The 17,890-nt window shown below is 46.9% G+C and overlaps 1 long non-coding RNA gene, 1 other non-coding gene and 1 pseudogene across 2 annotated transcripts; 2 read left to right on the top strand and 1 right to left on the bottom strand.

The window, feature by feature from the left end:
- Positions 1-508: 508 nt before the first annotated feature.
- Positions 509-17,555, bottom strand: LOC124046205. Its single transcript, XR_006840956.1, has 2 exons — positions 15,890-17,555; positions 509-725 (listed from the first exon to the last, which is right to left on the bottom strand). It is a non-coding gene; the product is annotated as an uncharacterized LOC124046205 (long non-coding RNA).
- LOC124047028 lies at positions 8,349-8,526 on the top strand (annotated as a pseudogene).
- Positions 8,994-9,110, top strand: LOC124047030. The gene has a single exon (XR_006841080.1). It is a non-coding gene; the product is annotated as a U5 spliceosomal RNA (small nuclear RNA).
- Positions 17,556-17,890: the final 335 nt, after the last annotated feature.

Below are 17,890 nucleotides of genomic sequence, written 5' to 3'. Positions count from 1 at the left end.
CTCTGTCCATGAAGCACTACGTCTATGTCTCCCATGGGATGGAATGTTTTCAGGTCCCCTGGTTACAGAACTCAGCAGCTGTTCAGCAGCAACATCAACAATGGTCAGTGGAATTATCACTGGTCAGACCACACGTATCTTGCCATTCTCCTCTAAGAATGGGTCTCCGCACTCTTTTTGGCTCCACACATCCACCTCACATCAGCCAGACCACTAGTTTGGTTTAGGCCTGTAACTGGCCAAGTGGAATTAATGGTTATGTTACTACTGCAATCAGCTTCAGGCAATCTCCCATAATCAAAACCAGTCCCAGTTCCTAATTGATCAATAGCAGAATAGTCTCTAACATTAATTACCTGAATGGTATTTTTAACACGGTGGTAGAGGAGTGTGTCCGGCTACCTCTGGTCTTGGCAGTACCTTAATAGAAAACACACCCATCATGTCTGTCCTCGTCCTTTGTAGTCCGAGGGTGTGAGTGCCTGCATCAGAGAGCTTAATAGTTTTGATGGTTAGTAGGATTTCATCACCTTTACAAAGTTCAACATTGCTCCCAGGTTTCCCCCATATCATGGAAAACCTATCCACCCTTGTGGGATCCCCCCCCCGAAGTCGGTTATCATGTAATCTCTACTCTAACTTCCTGTCTACCCAGATCTAGGGATCTCTTATGTTCATTTTGGAACAAAATACATATCACTTAGCCAGAGCCAGACACATCCTCACTTCTATGGACAAAAACAGGGGTGATAGGACAGGTAGGGTTTACTTCATTCAAGAGTTAGCCCCCGGAATTCTGTTAATTCCAGTTCTTCTCCCGAACTCTGTTTATTGTCCGACAGTGAAAAAGTGTCTTACCCTTCCGCCGTGCGATATGAATCTGGGTAGCTCTTTCAGCTAGCTGTCACCAGGGGTCTTCTATGGTCCCCAAGCCTCTGGGACTGGATTGAGTGACTTCACCTGTAGTTCACCTGTAATGCATAAAATCCTGGACATACAGGCTTGGTTAACTAACAACAATTGTTAGCTTACATTTTTTAAATTATTAGTTTCTTATCCAATAGTCCCCATCCTATCCTAGACCACAATTTACCCATCCCCCTTTTGATACTTGGCTTTGCCCAGGTATCAACCTTACCTACTCTAAATAATGACTTAGGTAAGATTAGTATAGTATCCTTATGTTCTGACATCATCATGAAGGAGCGCCCCCTACATTTTCTACATGTCCAACTCTCCCCCCTGTCTCCACTCAGCAACTGCTATCTTTGCCTATCCTGGCCCCCCCCTTTTCAAAACTCTCCTCACTTCTCTCCAACTTTCAAGGTCTCTGCAGGCGGGGGAGGGCCCCTCCGTCTGCCTTCTCCCCTATCTGTAAAATACCATGTCTCTGGGAACGTGAAAATCCCCTTAACCCAAACGTTTACTACAAAAACAAAACCTAATAATTATGATAATCCCCTCAAACTCAAATAATTTGTCTCTGTGTTTCATGTTTTATTCGTGTTTCTCCAAATTGTCTCCCCAAAAATACTTCTTAAATCCCCAGCCATTAGACACACACACAACTGTGATAAATGTGCACTGTCCCTTTAACATAAAAACTTCAGCCTGCAATCTTTTCAACATTCTTATCATAAAAATCCCCGACCTCATTCATACCGATATTAGTCCCCGACTGAATATCAAACGTATTTCATGCACACGATTTGAGTCTCACAAATCTTCATTTACGCCAGTAAACTTCAATTTACACCAGACACACACAAATCTTCATTCTCCCCAGCAAGCAGACCAGTAGGAGATGCAATAGCCCCACCTTCTGTCCATACTCTGTACAGCTTCTCACCCAGTCTCCTCCACTCCTTGCCCTCTCTGCCTTTATTTAAATCTAGAGTGGACTTCAGCGTTCTCTACACCTTTTCCATTTCCAACTATATTCCATGTACACTACAATACTGCCAACAACCCATGCCTTTACTGAAACCCAAGTGATACCCTTTCCGTACGGCTAAATCGGTCTCAAGTCCAAGTATTCAATTTAAATATCCGTCATTCACACTTGGCCCTGCCTAATGCATCACGTTCGCATCATACGACTTTCTATTCACACTTTGGTGATCACTCGTTACTCACCACTCATACATGTAGTCCCAGACTATCCATTCAAGCTTTGGTGGCCACCCGTTACCCATCATTCATACACGTGGTAAGTGATCTCTGTTACCACCTATCAACCAGGCATACTAGTACATCCCATACACAATGCACCATTAAGTATGGTTGATCAATAATAAAATTGCAGTTGCCAATGGAGATATTACTTTCTCAACTATTTTCCAATCTCATACATCATAATAGTTTAAATTTAGTAACTTACATCAAACAGGTGTCTCACAAAACTAAATTTGTATAACTCCAATGTGCAGAACTTTAGTTTTCCACAACAGGTGTCTGCTTACCCTTTTAGTTGACCGGTCAGGATTTGTGAGACACACCGTCCGACGACAGTACTGGCCAATCGGCTGGCACACCAATGTCCAGCGATATCTTTTACCATAATCATAACTTAATCGGAATTTTACCAGACTACTTGAATATAATTCGAATATACTTAGCCCGTCGTTAGTTAATAACAACGATGTATTCGAGGAGACACTATTGCTCACACTCTGCCTTATCTCAGAGCTTTTCCTTGTATATTCAGTTCGAGAAAAACGATTGGGTTGGTATAGCTTTCGGAGCGCGCAACCAAGGGATCTATTCGACTATATAGTCGCAATATTAAATATTATACTCAGATCTTATTTCAATTATACATCAGTCATTTTGTTCCTGATTATACATTTAACACAGATTTATCAAATAACCCTTCTTGAGTTCTCTCTCTCTCCGTCTCTCTCTCTCTCTGCTCGAACCATCAACAATCTTAATGGAAACGATTACAACCACATTACATTTTAATATGAACAGTTACAAATAGACAAAACAAGACAGAACAACACGTTATATCTCTGACCCCTGAAAGCCGATCCTTATCAGAGTATCCCTTATCAGACTGGCCTAGACCGGGCCACAGGACAAAATTGCAATTTGTCCCCCTCGGCGCCAGGTTTAATGAATAGTAGTTAGCTATCCCCTACTGATCTCTTATTCCTGATCCATATCGAGCTAACCCCTATCAGAATTAATACACATGTCCGACCCCTATCAGTGAATCTCTTATCAGTCTGGCCTTGACCGGGCCACAGGACAAAATTACAATTTGTCCCCCTCGGCGCCAGGTTTAATGAATAGTAATTAGCTATCCCCTACCGATCTCTATTCCTGACCCCTATCGGAACCACAGGCCTCAAAAGTGATACCTCATCATTGAAAGCTATTAGACTGCGCTGACCGGGTCACGGGACAAAATTACAATTTATCCCCTCGGCGCCAGATTTAATGAATAGTAATTAGCTATCCCCTTACTGATATCTCATCAATGATTTAATCACCCGGCCGTCGCCGGTTTGTACCACATATGTTCACTTCACTGTACTTTCAACTTGTCAGCAAATTATAAACTTACACAAGAATTCATACTTACTCGGTAATACTGATCAAAATTTGGATAGACTATACGACAATATGCAAAGTTTGGTTTAACAGGTTTTGCTTACCTTGTTTGTGGTGCGCCTTGTGATCAGTTTACCGAGTTGAGCAGAATTGTTGTCCTCCCCCGAATTCCTTCACCCGTCTTCCTACAACCGTCCTTCCGTCACTCTCCTTCTCACACCCAAATCAACTCACTTCGACGGACCATTATTAAACCATCCTCCCGCTACCAAGTTCTGTTGATAAAAGGTTATGTAGAAGGGTGAGCCGGTTAAGGATCGATTCAGACAAGGTGGTAGATTGTACGACAAGCGACAGGTTTATTCAGAGTAAAGATATCTGGTACAGCGTATATACGGGCCCCACTGTTAGCTCATCAGAGACTAGCAGAAAAAAGCACCTTGCTAACAGTGAGTACAAGCTTCATATACATAACAGAAAGTAGGTTGATTTCTAGGAGATCGGATCTTCGGATTGGATCAGGCTGGGGTGTAGTCGTCCGGCATTGGCTCTATTGTCTGTCCTTCATCGTAGAATCCTGCCATGCCTGTTCTTGGTCGTCACACCATGTTCAGCTGAAAAGGGGATCTGGTGTGTGCGCTATCTTCAGTCACACAATGTTCGGCTGGGAGGGAGATTATGTGTGTGTGCTAGTTTGTCTGCAAGTCAAGGCTGTGTCTCTTCTTCCCAATGTGTGGGTGTATGTCTTATCTGTGTGTCCTCGGCAGTTAGTGTGTATTGTATATGCGTCGTCCCTGTCTTCAGAGGAGTCAGTGTGTAATGTGTGTGCGTCCCTATCTTCAGAGGAGTGAGGGGGAAGTGAGGGGGAAGCCAAAAGAATGGGGTTAAGAAGGGTGAGTTTGGCTTCCCTCTTTATCTCGGCCCCTGATCTGTTGGTGGGGGGTAAGAGCCAGGAGTTAGATCAGGGCTGTTTGTCTGAGAGGGGGTCCCAGCTCCTGTTTGAGGGGATGGGGTCCCCTATTCTCAGCCAGGCAGCCTATGGGGAGAGTGTTGGTGGAGAGCCCGGGATGCAGTGCACTCCAATACTTAACACCATGCCTGCATCCTGGGTTCAAGGGATTGGAGAGGACGGGGGGGCGTCAGAAGGAGGGGGGACGTCCCTGCCGGTGGAGATGGAACAGGGGAGCATCGGGTGAGTCTCCTGTTTTTTCTTTGGATTTTGGGTAGATTATTATTAAATGAATGTCTGTTTCTTTTTTTAGTTTAAATGTTAGAGGGTTAAGGGATTTTGTTAAAAGGAGGGCGGTGTTTTGTTATTTAGAGGGGGTGGGTTTTGATTTCTGTTTTTTACAGGAGGCTCACCTGAGGGATGGTGGGGATGTAAACAGATTTAGGAGGGAGTGGGATAAGGGGGAGTCTTTTTGGGGCATAGGTGGGGTGCACTCGACAGGAGTAGGAATTTTGTGTGGAAATAGACAGGTTAAGATAGAGAGCACATTCATCATAATGCAGGGAAGAGTAATAGGGATAGATGTGAAGTATAGGGAAGTTAGATATAGGTTAATTGGGGTGTATGGGCCACAGGTGGCGGCAGACAGGAGGGAGATGGTGGACTGTCTGGCGCCCCTGTGTGTCACAAATAGGCACTTAGTGATAGGAGGTGATTTTAATATAGATTTGGGGATAAGGGGAGATAGTAGTGCAGGTGCCATCACCGGGTTAATGGCTTGCCATGGCCTGGTTGATGGTGGCCTGCACACTACTCCGGCAGTGGTCGGTCCCACATGGCGCAACTCCAGGGGGGTTGCGCGGAGGCTCGACTATATTTTCGTATCTAGGTCTTTGGGTCGGTTGTCGGGGCGGCTGTTGCCTGTCTTCTTTTCGGACCATGACGGGGTGCTCCTGCAGGTGGGGTCGCCAGTCTGCCTCTTCGGTAGGGGGTACTGGAAACTAGATCGGGATTTACTGGATGAGCAGGTTTTTGTCAATGCAGTCACAGGGGTGTTTCGGAGGCTTGAAGGTCTCCGGCCTATGTGTGAGGGGGTTTTAGAGTGGTGGGATATAGTAAAGGTAAGGATTAGGGCCTTTATTATAGGATATGATAAGAGGAAAAAGAGGGAGGAAAGGAGGGAGGTGGATCATATCCAAAGGTTGCTCGAACTTGAGTACGAGGCAGGCAACCTCGGCGGTTCGATTGACTGGGAGAGATCCACAGCCCTGAAGGCGCAGCTCAGGGAGCTGCAGGAGCTGAAGGCTCGAGCTTTCCTGGAGCGTGCACATAGTGGCTTTTTAGAACATAATGAGACTTGTTCCGCTATGTTCTTTAAGTTGGTTAGGGCAAGACAGAGTAGGAAGGTGATGCATGGAGTTAGAAAAGAAGATGGTAGTGTAGTAAGTAAACCAGAGGAGATGGTCAGGGTGACAACTGATCATTTCCGAGGTTTATTTAAGGAAAGGGAAATAGATGTAGAGCAGGGAAATGTGTTTTTAGAACACTTGTCCCGGCGGCTGCCGGAGGACATTAGAGATGTGATGGAGGCCCAGATCTCACTAGAAGAGGTTGAGAGCGCTCTTAGGAGGATGGGTAAAGGGAAGGTGCCTGGGATGGATGGGCTGCCGGCTGAGTTTTACCTCAAGTTTTGGGGCATACTTGGACCAGTGGTCCTCGAAGTCTTGAAGGCCATCCTTGAGACGGGAGTCCCAGGGGGATCAATGGCTGTTGGTGTGCTGTCACTTCTGTACAAGAAGGGGGACGCAACAGACCTTGGCAACTGGCGGCCATTGACCATGCTGTGTGTTGATTACAAGTTGCTTGCAAAGGTCCTGGCGGACCGGTTACGCACAGCCCTTCCCTACGTCGTCCATGAGGACCAGACGTGCGGGGTAGAGGGCCGCTCTATTAGATGGAACCTTCAGTTGATCAGGGATTCCATCGCTTGGGTTGAAGATAGAGGTCTGCCTTTAATGGTGGCAGCGCTTGATCAGGCGAAAGCTTTTGATCGCGTGAATAGATCGTTTCTATTCAGGGTGTTAGGTAGATTAGGATTGGGGGAGAAGTATATAGGATGGATCCGTACTTTATATGTCGGAGCGGGGTGTCGAGTTAGTGTAAACGGTCACTTGGGTGACGTTTTTGACCTCTCGTCTGGGGTCAGGCAGGGGTGTCCGCTCTCGGCACTCCTCTTTGTTCTGTACATGGAGCCTCTGGGGGCTGCTATTAGGGCAGACACAGGGGTGGAGGGCTTGTTGATCCCTGGAAGCGGTGGGCTGCGTGTTAAGATGACGCAGTATGCCGACGACACTTCCTTGCTGCTATGCAAGGACTCGTGCTTGACAAGGTCCCTTGCCATCATTGGGGATTTCACCCGAGCGTCGGGGGCGGTTCTGAATCACGCAAAGTCTTCCGTTAAATTTTTCGGAAGATGGCGCGGTAGGACGGATGTGCCCGGGGGGGTTATCTCTCTGTGAAGGGGCCCTGAGGATTCTCGGGGTCCATTTTGAGACCTCCGGCTCAGCGACGCTGAACTGGAACATGGGTATCGCAGTGGTACAGAGGAAGCTTGCAATGTGGAAGGCTAGGTCTTTGTCTTTTATAGGTAAGGTCCTGGTCTTAAAGGTGGATGTATTGCCATCTCTTTTGTATTTGGCATACATCTATCCATTGCCGGCTTGTCTGAGGAGGCCTCTAGTGAGGCTCGTGTTTCAGTTCATGTGGGGTGGCAGGTACGAGTGGGTCGCCAGGGCACGCATGCTCTGTCCCATCGGGGAGGGAGGTAGGGGGGGTACCTAACATCCCCCTCAAGCTGGACACAATTTTTGTGTCCTTTGTGTTGACGGAACTGGCTCATCCAGTGATACACCCGTCCGGTTACCTCCTGCGGGTGTTCTTCTCTTACCAAGCGAGAAGCGTAATGGTGTGGTCTAACACGGGTCCTCGGGCGGAACAGTTGCCGTGGCACTTTGGCCATGCGGCCAAGTGGCTGCGTGCGCACCCCGAGGTTGAAGTTGCCCGAGTAGGTTTAGACCACAGGCACCTGTACGAAGAGGTCAGGCAGGCAGGGAGTCCTGCGCCTGTAGCGGGCGTCTCGTCGGTGGTCTGGGAGGGAGTGCAGGCGCGGGGCCTGGACAACAGGCTCAAGGACCTGAATTGGTTGAGTCTCCACAAGTGTTTGCCGGTACGGTCCACCATGTACCGGCATAGCTTGGCGCGATCCCCCACCTGCCCAAGGTCTGCTTGTGGTGGGGAGGAGACTGTGCGTCATGCTTTTTGGGACTGTGCCTTTGCCGGAGTAGTATGGGCGAGGGCACGGGTGTTGATAGGTCTGGTAAGGGGTGATTTTGTAGTAACATGGGCTAGGTTAGAGAGAGGTGTAGGGAGAGTGAGGGGGACAGATAGGGATAGATTTCTGCTCTGGCTTCTCATGAGCCTCTTTAAACGGGGGCTGTGGGAAGCCAGGCAGAATTTGGTAAAGACAGGGAGAGATTGGGGGGTGGAAGGGATAGTAAGGAGGGTGGAAGGAGATTTAAGAGGTAGGATGAAGAGGGAGGAGAGGAAGTGGGGGAAACACGCAGCACGGGAGAGATGGAAAGGGGGTTTAGGGCTGGGGGTGTTAGATTGAGATAGATTAGGGGTGGAGAGATAGGGAAAGGGAATGGGAATGGTTAGGAATGGGGGAGGGATGATGCTCCCCTGAGGTTTGTTTTTGTTTGGTGTTTTTTGTAAATAGGATGAATGAAGAATGAATGAGAACTATGATTTTGTAAAGTATGAATGGTATAGCTGGTAATAAATTATTTTTTAAAAAAAAAAAAAAATCTGTTCTTATCAGTTTAATATCTGATACGTCCCCCATCGGGGGACTACATATTAAATGGATTTTTCGAACAGGGAGTCGGAAATGGGGCTTGCTCCGTCCGCTCCACGCATCGACCCGGTATTGCAGTACCTCCGGGAACGGTGCAACACTTTTCTCCCGTTGTCAAGGAAAAATGCTCATTCGCAAAGCTATGTAGGGTTAGAAGAAGAAAAGCTAGCTAGCTAGCAGAAGAAGGAAAGAAACATTCAAACTGAAGAAAGGCGAAGCGCTCTTCAATGTGGTCCCCCGTTTCCCGCCATTTTTGTTAAAAAAAAAAAAAAAAAAAAATTGGGCCAGGATTGTGTGTGTGTGTGTGTGTGTGTGTGTGTGTGTGTGTGTGTGTGTGTGTGTGTGTGTGTGTGTGTGTGTGTGTGTGTGTGTGTGTGTGTGTGTGTGTGTGTGTGTGTGTGTGTGTGTCTGTGTCTGTGCTGTCTCTGTGTGCTGCCTCTGTGTCTCTGTGTCGTTCTTTTTATCCACAGCCCTCGAAAACTTGGAAGAGTGGGTTCCGGGAGCACCACGGGAACCCGGCCTAGAGTGCTGCACAGAGTGTGTCTCGGGCCCCCGCCTCTGACTTCCACACGACTCTGGTTTCTCTTCATTACGCACAAGCCTTTCGCCTTTTACTAAAGACTTCCGTGGAGAGGAACACTTACGAGTTCAACGTATTTTTGGAGGGGCTTTGCTTCTTGCAGAGCCCGCTATCTTGTTTCAAGAGAAATTGACCGACAGACAGACAGAGGTGGGCCAGGATAGTGACTTAAAGACACATTAGCGACTTTTTCCAAAAAACACCAGTGAGTGACTGAGTGACTCCAAGGGAGGGACTGAGTGACTGAGGGAGGGAGGAACCGCCGGCTTTTGCCAACCCGCTGAGGTCTGTTGAGACCCCGGGGCCCGGCGGTTGCAGGGTTCCATTTGTGGGTTATCGCTTCTCGGCCTTTTGGCTCAGATCAATTGTTTTGAGTTTTGTGTGGCCTGCTAGCCGGAGTTGCCTTTTGGCTTGTTGCCTGCTAGCTTTAGCTTGTCAGCTAGCCTCTTGGCCCTTTAGGCGAGGCAGGTTTTGTTTGTTTGCTTGTTTGTTTGTCTGTCTGTGTGTTTGTCTGTTTGTTTGACTAGCCTCTGTTGTTTTTTGTTGCCAACTGGGGGACTTTTTTGCTGGCTGGCCTGCTAGTTGGCTAGCTTAGCCTGGCCTACTGGTGAGGCTTGCTAGCTTAATTGCCCCCAAGCTTTTGGCAGGTGTCGCTGGTTAGTGTGTCTCCGTTTGTTATCCCCATATCTCTGTGTTTTTTTTTGTTGTGAGGCCTCTTGGCTTGTGGGCCTGCCAGCTGGTAAGCTTAGTCTGTCCGGCTGGTGTGGCCTGCTAGCCTCCAAGCCTGTGTCTAAGTGTCTTTTACCCTTGTCTCCTCCTTGTGTCCTTCCCTTGTGTAAAAAATAATTTAGTAAAACATTTTTTAAAAACACCCCCCCTCCCCCCCTTGTGTCCCTTCCCATTGTCAACAAGTAGCTTGGTGCTGTGCTAGATAGTTTGTTGTGTGTTCCGGGGTGCTGGTAGGCCCTGTTTAGCATAGCCTAGCTGAGCCTGCCAGCTCCCTTGGTTTGTCCTACACTTTCCCCCTTTTTTTTTTCCCCTTCCCCCAACCCCACCTCCCTTCCCCACCCCATTCACCCTTCCCCCACTCCCTTCACTTGTCCTCCCCTCTTCCCTCCCCCCCAACCCCCCCTTTTTCCCTTTCCCTCCCCCTTTTCACTGGTGTTGGGTTGTAAGGGAGTGGGCCTCCATCATGTCAGCAGCACAGGCTGGCATGAGGAGGCACCATGCAGTGCGCCTCCTTTTAAAGGAGAAGGGAGGGAAAATAATGGAGTTATCCCGATTGGATTTCTCCAGAAAATTCCTCCAGAAAGAACTCGGTTTCCACCCCGCGCAGGTAAACTGCATCCTAGCCCTCCCCTATAGGAAGGGCTTCGATGTCAGTTTTGCCAACGCCAGCTTCCTGAGGAAGTTCTGGGGGAAACTCCAGAACTCCCTGAACACCCAGGGGTCCCTCACAGCAATGTTCGAGGTTACCAAGCTGACGGACAATAGCATCAAAACCGTTATTGTCCGTATGTACAACGAAACCGTACAGCCGGAGGACGTTGCAGTATGGCTGGACAGGTACTGCAACGTAAAGGGGCCCCTGATCCAGGTAAAAGATCTTGACGGGATCTGGACAGGGGCCTGGAGGGTCACTGTCCAGCAAAGGGAGGACCCTGGGGGCTATGGTGGGTTGAAAGCCATCCCATCCACCATAGTCCTCGGAGAGAACAGGGGCCATGTTCACTACCAGGACCAGCCCAAGCTGTGCCGTAAGTGTGGTGAACATGGCCACCTGGCAGACGCCTGTCAAAAGGTGGTCTGTATGAAGTGCCGGGAGGTGGGCCACCGCTACGAGGAATGCACGAACGGAAGGTCGTGCAACCTCTGTGGCGAGCGGTCCCACCTCATCCGCGACTGCCCCTCCTCCTGGGCCAATAGGGCCAAGTTCGGAAGGAGGGAGTGGGCGGCCGCGGACCGGGCTTCTGAGGGCCGAAGCGGCAGTTGCCGAGGTGGTAGTGGAGGAGCCGGTGGTGGTGGAGTAGGAGGTAGTGGTGGAGCCGGTAGTGGTGGTGGAGAAGATAGTGGTGGAGCCGGTGGCTGTAGTGGAGGACGCGGAAGGAGCAGTGGTGGAAGTAGTGGGAGGAGAGGACAAAACCCTCCCCACCCCAACCCCCCTGCCCCAGACTAATGTGACCCATGAAGGAGAAAGGGCCGAGAAAGACGGCTCTGGAGAGATCTTTAGTGGAAGCTCCCCAAGTGGGTCAGACATTATAGGGACGGTGTCTGAAAGCACCAGGGAGACAGAGTCGGGAGACATGGTAGAAGGGGGGGAGATTCTGGAGGAATACCTCCCCCCACGTAAAAGAAATGCTGAGGAGCTCTCCGACCCCGAACAGGGCGAGGAGAAAAAAGGGAAGGTGGAATGGGAGAGCTCCCAGGGGGAGGAAGAATTTAGAACCTTCCCCTCCAACTCCCCCAATCAAGTCTCCTTTTTAAACCCAGTTTTAACCTCCTCTCCCTTCCACCCCCCTTTACCCCGGACGGAGAGAGAGAAATCATCAGAGAAATAACCCCCTTTTAACTGTTAAATGCTTTTCTTTCGGCACTGTTTTTACTCACCCCTTTTATGGCTTTTAAAATCACCACAATAAATGTAAGGAGCATAAAAACAGAAATGAGAGCACAGTCGGTTTTATCCTTTTTAGAAAGGTTTAACTCAGATGTGTTTTTATTACAGGAGTGTGGTCTACCCTTTTTATCCTCTTACAGCAAATGGGAGGATAAGTGGCAGCACGGGCCCTCCCTTTGGAGCGGCTCAAATTTTAACAAGAATGACGGTGTTGCCATTTTAATCAAGACCCCACAGGTGGTGGTGAAGGGGAGCACGGTGGTGGTAGGTGGGCGTGCTCTTTTAGCCAATTGTACTTTTATGGGGAGGGATTTTAACGTGCTAAACGTATATGGTTTTAATGACAAACATGACCGGTGCGCACTTTTAGAGGACCTGCAGTCCCACATGCTAGGTGTTGATAAAAGGATATGTAGAAGGGTGAGCCGGTTAAGGATCGATTCAGACAAGGTGGTAGATTGTAAGACAAGCGACAGGTTTATTCAGAGTGAAGATATCTGGTACAGCGTATATACGGGCCCCTCTGTTAGCTCATCAGAGACTAGCAAAAAGGAACCTGGCTAACAGTGAGTACAAGCTTCATATACACAACAGAAAGTAGGTTGATTTCTAGGAGATTGGATCTTCGGATTGGATCAGGCTGGGGAGTAGTCATCCGGCATTGGCTCTGTTGTCTGTCCGTCATCGTAGAATCCTGCCATGCCTGTTCTTGGTCGTCACACCATGTTCAGCTGAAAAGGAGTTCTGGTGTGTGCGCTATCTTCAGTCACACAATGTTCGGCTGGGAGGGAGATTATGTGTGTGTGCTAGTTTGTCTCTAAGTCTAGGCTTTCTGCCAATCTGTGCGTGTCTTATCTGTGTGTCCTCGGCAGCTATGTGTGTACTGTATGTGCGTCGTCCCTGTCTTCTGGGGTCAGTGTGTAAGAGCGTATGCGTCCCTGTCCTGTCCTCAAGAGTCCGTGTGTAATGTGTGTGCGTCCCTATCTTCAGGGGAGTTGTGGCCGAACTGCCGGCTAGCACCTGTGGCTAGGAGTATCCTGTTGTGACAGTGTTCTGGATGATCTAAGTGAGTGTGTGTGAGAGAGATATCCTGTATGGGGCCCAACCTGTTTTACTATGAAAATACGTTGTCCCAGCTATAGTAGTGTAATGTCACCTACATAAGAATTAGCAGTCCTCTACAAATCCCTCTCTTCACGTCTCACCAGAGACGTGACACAACCTAACTAGATCCAGACACAAAGAGAAACTTCTCCCAAAGGGACTATGAAATAAGGCACGGTATTAAACAGAAATAGACATATATGCATTACCATCATGTTCTCCACTCAATCCCACTATGTACTAAGTTGGCTACCAGCCACCTAGGAACTTTACAACCCTCATTTAACAGAGCGGAGAACAGCTCAAAATAAAAGTAAAATTATTGTCCACATAAGCCAACTTTTTCCAGCAGGAAAAAGTTGTGATTCACTCTCTTCACATCTCCTAAGAGATGTGATATAGTCCAGATACATTACTCCAAGCAAAAATGAAAACATAATCCAAAAAGGAAAAATAGCCTATACTAGGTAAGTCTATAAGGAAATGGCCCACAAAGACCGCAATGCCCCCTCTTCCCATCCCAGATGGGACTTGACATACAATGGAGAAGCTTAATCAATATAAGCAACTGGATCCCCCTCTTCCTACTCGGGCCTTAGATATAACTCTAGTAGTGAGTGAGCGAAATACATGGAATGAAGCAGCAGCCGCACAACACTAAAATGGCTGCAAAAACTGAAAGATGGGTCTCATGCTCCATACCGTTATCTCCCACCTGGCTCCTGTTATCTAACAAAAGACCGCTTGTTCTCGCAACACCCCACTCTGAATGTGCCCTCCCTTCTGTATTTTTCCAGCATGAGAAAGTTCCATGGCCCTGATACTTTTAACAATGTTTCAAATCAGCTAGGTAGCATAACACATACATACATACACACAAGGCAACAGCAGATAATATTCAATCTTATATATGGTAATGGCTATAATGTAAAATACCCCAAGGGTGTGAACACAAATTCAGCAATGAATCATATAACAGTTACAAAGTTTAAACTACCTTCATGTCAAAAGAGAACAGCTCATTCAAAAACTGAACAAAAGAAAATAGTGTGAAATTTAAGTCCCCCTTTTGACACCCGCTAGGGTGTCACTCATTATCCTTTATTTCAGCAGTCATAGCATTTCATGAAAATAATAAAAAGTTTATTATTAATAACAAGTGATATGTGCCTTTGTTGTATGCTTTTGTTTCCCCCTTTTGTCACCCGCAAGGGTGTCACTTATCAAAAACAGGATAAAACTTTATTGTTATTGACACCAAAACTTTGGTCATGGAAAACAGAGTAAAGAATTATTAGAAGCCATCTGGTCCTCTCAGCTACTCCTATCCTGTACCAGGTGGGCTCCTTGCCACCCAGGGACTCCAAACCTTCACAACAGGGAGAACAAACATACTGGAAAGAAAACCTATCATAAAAATGTATAACAAGGAACTGTGGTGGTGTAAAATCATTCTACTACCTCACCCACAGCATACCATGTGTCATCCTCAGTCAGTCCCATCCTCCCTGAAGCCTTCATCACATCTGTAACAGACTTCTTAAAACACGGTATGATGCAAGCAGCACATCACATCAATAACAAATAATACAAGAATTAGGGTCAGAAATCCAGTAACCATCATACCAGTGTACTTACCAAACCAGGCCAAGAGAACAGACTCCTCCACCCCCTCCGTGGACCTCATCTTAGCAGATAGTGCATCAAGCCCGCCTTAGATATACCACCATCTGGACTGGTATTATTAGGAATATACGTGCAACATTGTTTACCGAACATCTTGCAGACGTCCCCCTGACTGGCAAGAAGCATATCCAAGGCAAGTCTATTCTGTCTGGAAACCCCAAATGTGGCCTCAAGCTGTTCAGACATACCAGTGAGTGCATCACGGGAGTAATTCACCAAACGCTGTTGATTATAGTAGATATAATTAATCCATGCAGTCTGTCTAGCATCCACTATGGCTGGACCCATAATAGGTAGTAAGTGCCAGAGTCCATCATTCCTACCCAAGGCCTGAAACTCATGAGGAACCCCCACTGGCACTCCCAACAGGTTAGTGTATGTCAACTACATCCTCTGTCCATGGAGCACTACGTCTATGTCTCCCATGGGATGGAATGTTTTCAGGTCCCCTGGATACAGAACCCAATAGCTGTTCAGCAGTAACATCAACAATGGTCAGTGGAATTATCAAACTGGTCAGACCACACGTACCTTGCCATTCTCCTCTAAGAATGGGTCTCAGCACTCTTTTTGGCTCCACACATCCACCTCACATCAGCCAGACCACTAGTTTGGTTTAGGCCTGTAACTGGCCAAGTGGAATTAATGGTTATGTTACTACTGCAATCAGCTTCAGGCAATCTCCCATAATCAATGCCATTACCTGTACCCGTGATGCAACTGCAATTCCCCCCCCCCATGCCTCAACACCCCAAATGGCCCCATGAGGAGGTACTGCAGGAAACACAAGGCTCAAAGAGGAACAGAGGGTTGAATTGGGCTTAACCTGGTAAAAACTTCTCAGAATACACAACCACCCCTCTCCTTCTCCTACAGCAAATGGGTGTGTAGCCAGAACAGGTCTAGCATGACTACAAATAATGCAGTCCTTTCCTCACAGGGTTTTAGCTGTGTACCTCATATAAGACAGCCACAAATTGTCCCTACTATCAAAACCAGTCTCAGTTCCTAATTGATCAATAGCCGAATAGTCTCTAACATTAATTACCTGAATGGTATTTTTAACACAGTGGTGGTAGAGGAGTGTGTCCGGTTACCTCTGGTCTTGGCAGTACCTTAATAGAAAACACACCCATCATGTCTATCCTCGTCCTTTGTAGTCCGAGGGTGTGAGTGCCTGCATCAGAGAGCTTAATAGTTTTGATGGTTAGTAGGATTTCATCACCTTTACAAGGTTCAACATTGCTCCCAGGTTTCCCCCATATCATGGAAAACCTATCCACCCTTGTGGGATCCCCCCCGAAGTCGGTTATCATGTAATCTCTACTCTAACTTCTTGTCTACATTTACATTTACATTTAAGTCATTTAGCAGACGCTCTTATCCGGAGCGACTTACAAATACCCAGATCTAGGGATCTCTTATGCTTATTTTGGAACAAAATACACATCACTTAGCCAGAGCCAGACACATCCTCACTTCTATGAACAAAAACAGGGGTGATAGGACAGGTAGGGTTTACTTCATTCGAGAGTTGGCCCCCGGAATTCTGTTAATTCCAGTTCTTCTCCCGAACTCTGTTTATTGTCCGACAGTGAAAAAGTGTCTTACCCTTCCGCCGTGCGATATGAATCTGGGTAGCTCTTTCAGCTAGCTGTCACCAGGGGTCTTCTATGGTCCCCAAGCCTCTGGGACTGGATTGAGTGACTTCACCTGTAGTTCACCTGTAATGCATAAAATCCTGGACATACAGGCTTGGTTAACAAACAATTTCTCATATGTTTTATCTGATTATATCTTTAACTTCTATGCCCAATTGTTAGCTTACATTTTTTTAATTATTAGTTTCTTATCCAATAGTCCCCATCCTATCCTAGACCACAATTTACCCATCCCCCTTTTGATACCTGGCTTTGTCCAGGTATCAACCTTACCTACTCTAAATAATGACTTAGGTAAGATTAGTATAGTATCCTTATGTTCTGACATCATCATGAAGGAGCGCCCCCTACATTTTCTACATGTCCAACTCTCCCCCCTGTCTCCACTCAGCAACTGCTATCTTTGCCTGTCCTGGCCCCCCCCTTTCCAAAAACCTCTCCTCTCTTCTCGCCAACTTTCAAGGTCTCTGCAGTGCGGGGGAGGGCCCCTCCGTCTGCCTTTTCCCCCAGCTGTAAAATACCATGTATCTGGGAACGTGAAAATCCCCTTAACCCAAACGTTTACTACAAAAACAAAACCTAATAATTATGATAATCCCCTCAAACTCAAATAATTTGTCTCGGTGTTTCATGTTTTATTCGTGTTTCTCCAAATTGTCTCCCCAAAAATACTTCTTAAATCCCCAGCCATTAGACACACACACAACTGTGTTAAATGTGCACTGTCCCTTTAACATAAAAACCTCAGCCTGCAATCCCCTCTGCGGGCCTTTCATTGTTCCCCATAATGAATACAGATTCTAATGTTAGTCTACCTTAACCTCCTGTTTAATTTCAGTGGTTTTATCTGAACAATCAAACCAAAATCAATAACCGGGAAGAACTTGTGTAAACTAATTAAAAGAACAAAATAAATCTACCTTATGTCTCAGCACTTGGTTAGAACACCACTCCCGTCTTACATCGACCACACCCATCGCCCCGTACCTAGTGTATATCTTATCTATTACTCAGTGGCTCAATTAATGTTTAACGTAAGTATGTTCAGATGTTGATTATGTAATTCCACAATATTAGTATAGTTCCAACCTCATAATATAACTCTACACACAGAATTTTACGTTAATAGAGTTGAACACCTTTTCCAACAGTCATGCACACCCCCCAATATTCTATGATATAACTCCCATCAGCAAGCCTGCGACTTTTTCAACATTCTCACCGTTACCAGCTCCAACTGAAATACCTAATGTACCACACTCGCTTGGTCCCCGACCTCATTCATACCGATATTAGTCCCAGACTGAATATCAAGCGTATTTCATGCACACGATTTGAGTCTCACAAATCTTAATTTACGCCAGTAAACTTCAATTTACACCAGACACACACAAATCTTCATTCTCCCCAGCAAGCAGACCAGTAGGAGATGCAATAGCCCCACCTTCTGTCCATACTCTGTACAGCTTCTCACCCAGTCTCCTCCACTCGGCCCCCAATTAGGTCTAAAGTAAGAACTAAATTATGCACTGTGGGTCCCCTAGGGTATTCAGAAGTCTAGTGTCCCCCGGATTATCACCTTTACTTCACTACCCAATGTACTTCACACACACTTATGCTTTGTTAGGACCTTAGAGAGACCCTTTCTCGAAGGCTAAATCGGTCTCAAGTCCGAGTATTCAATTTAAATATCCATCATTCACACTTGGCCCTGCCTAATGCATCACTTTCGCATCATACGACTTTCTATTCGCACTTTGGTGATCACTCGTTACTCACCACTCATACATGTAGTCCCAGACTATCCATTCAAGCTTTG

Source organism: Oncorhynchus gorbuscha, linkage group LG10 (assembly GCF_021184085.1).
Source record: "Oncorhynchus gorbuscha isolate QuinsamMale2020 ecotype Even-year linkage group LG10, OgorEven_v1.0, whole genome shotgun sequence".
Classification (NCBI taxonomy): domain Eukaryota; kingdom Metazoa; phylum Chordata; class Actinopteri; order Salmoniformes; family Salmonidae; genus Oncorhynchus; species Oncorhynchus gorbuscha.
This window is presented reverse-complemented; position numbering and strand designations above follow the sequence as displayed.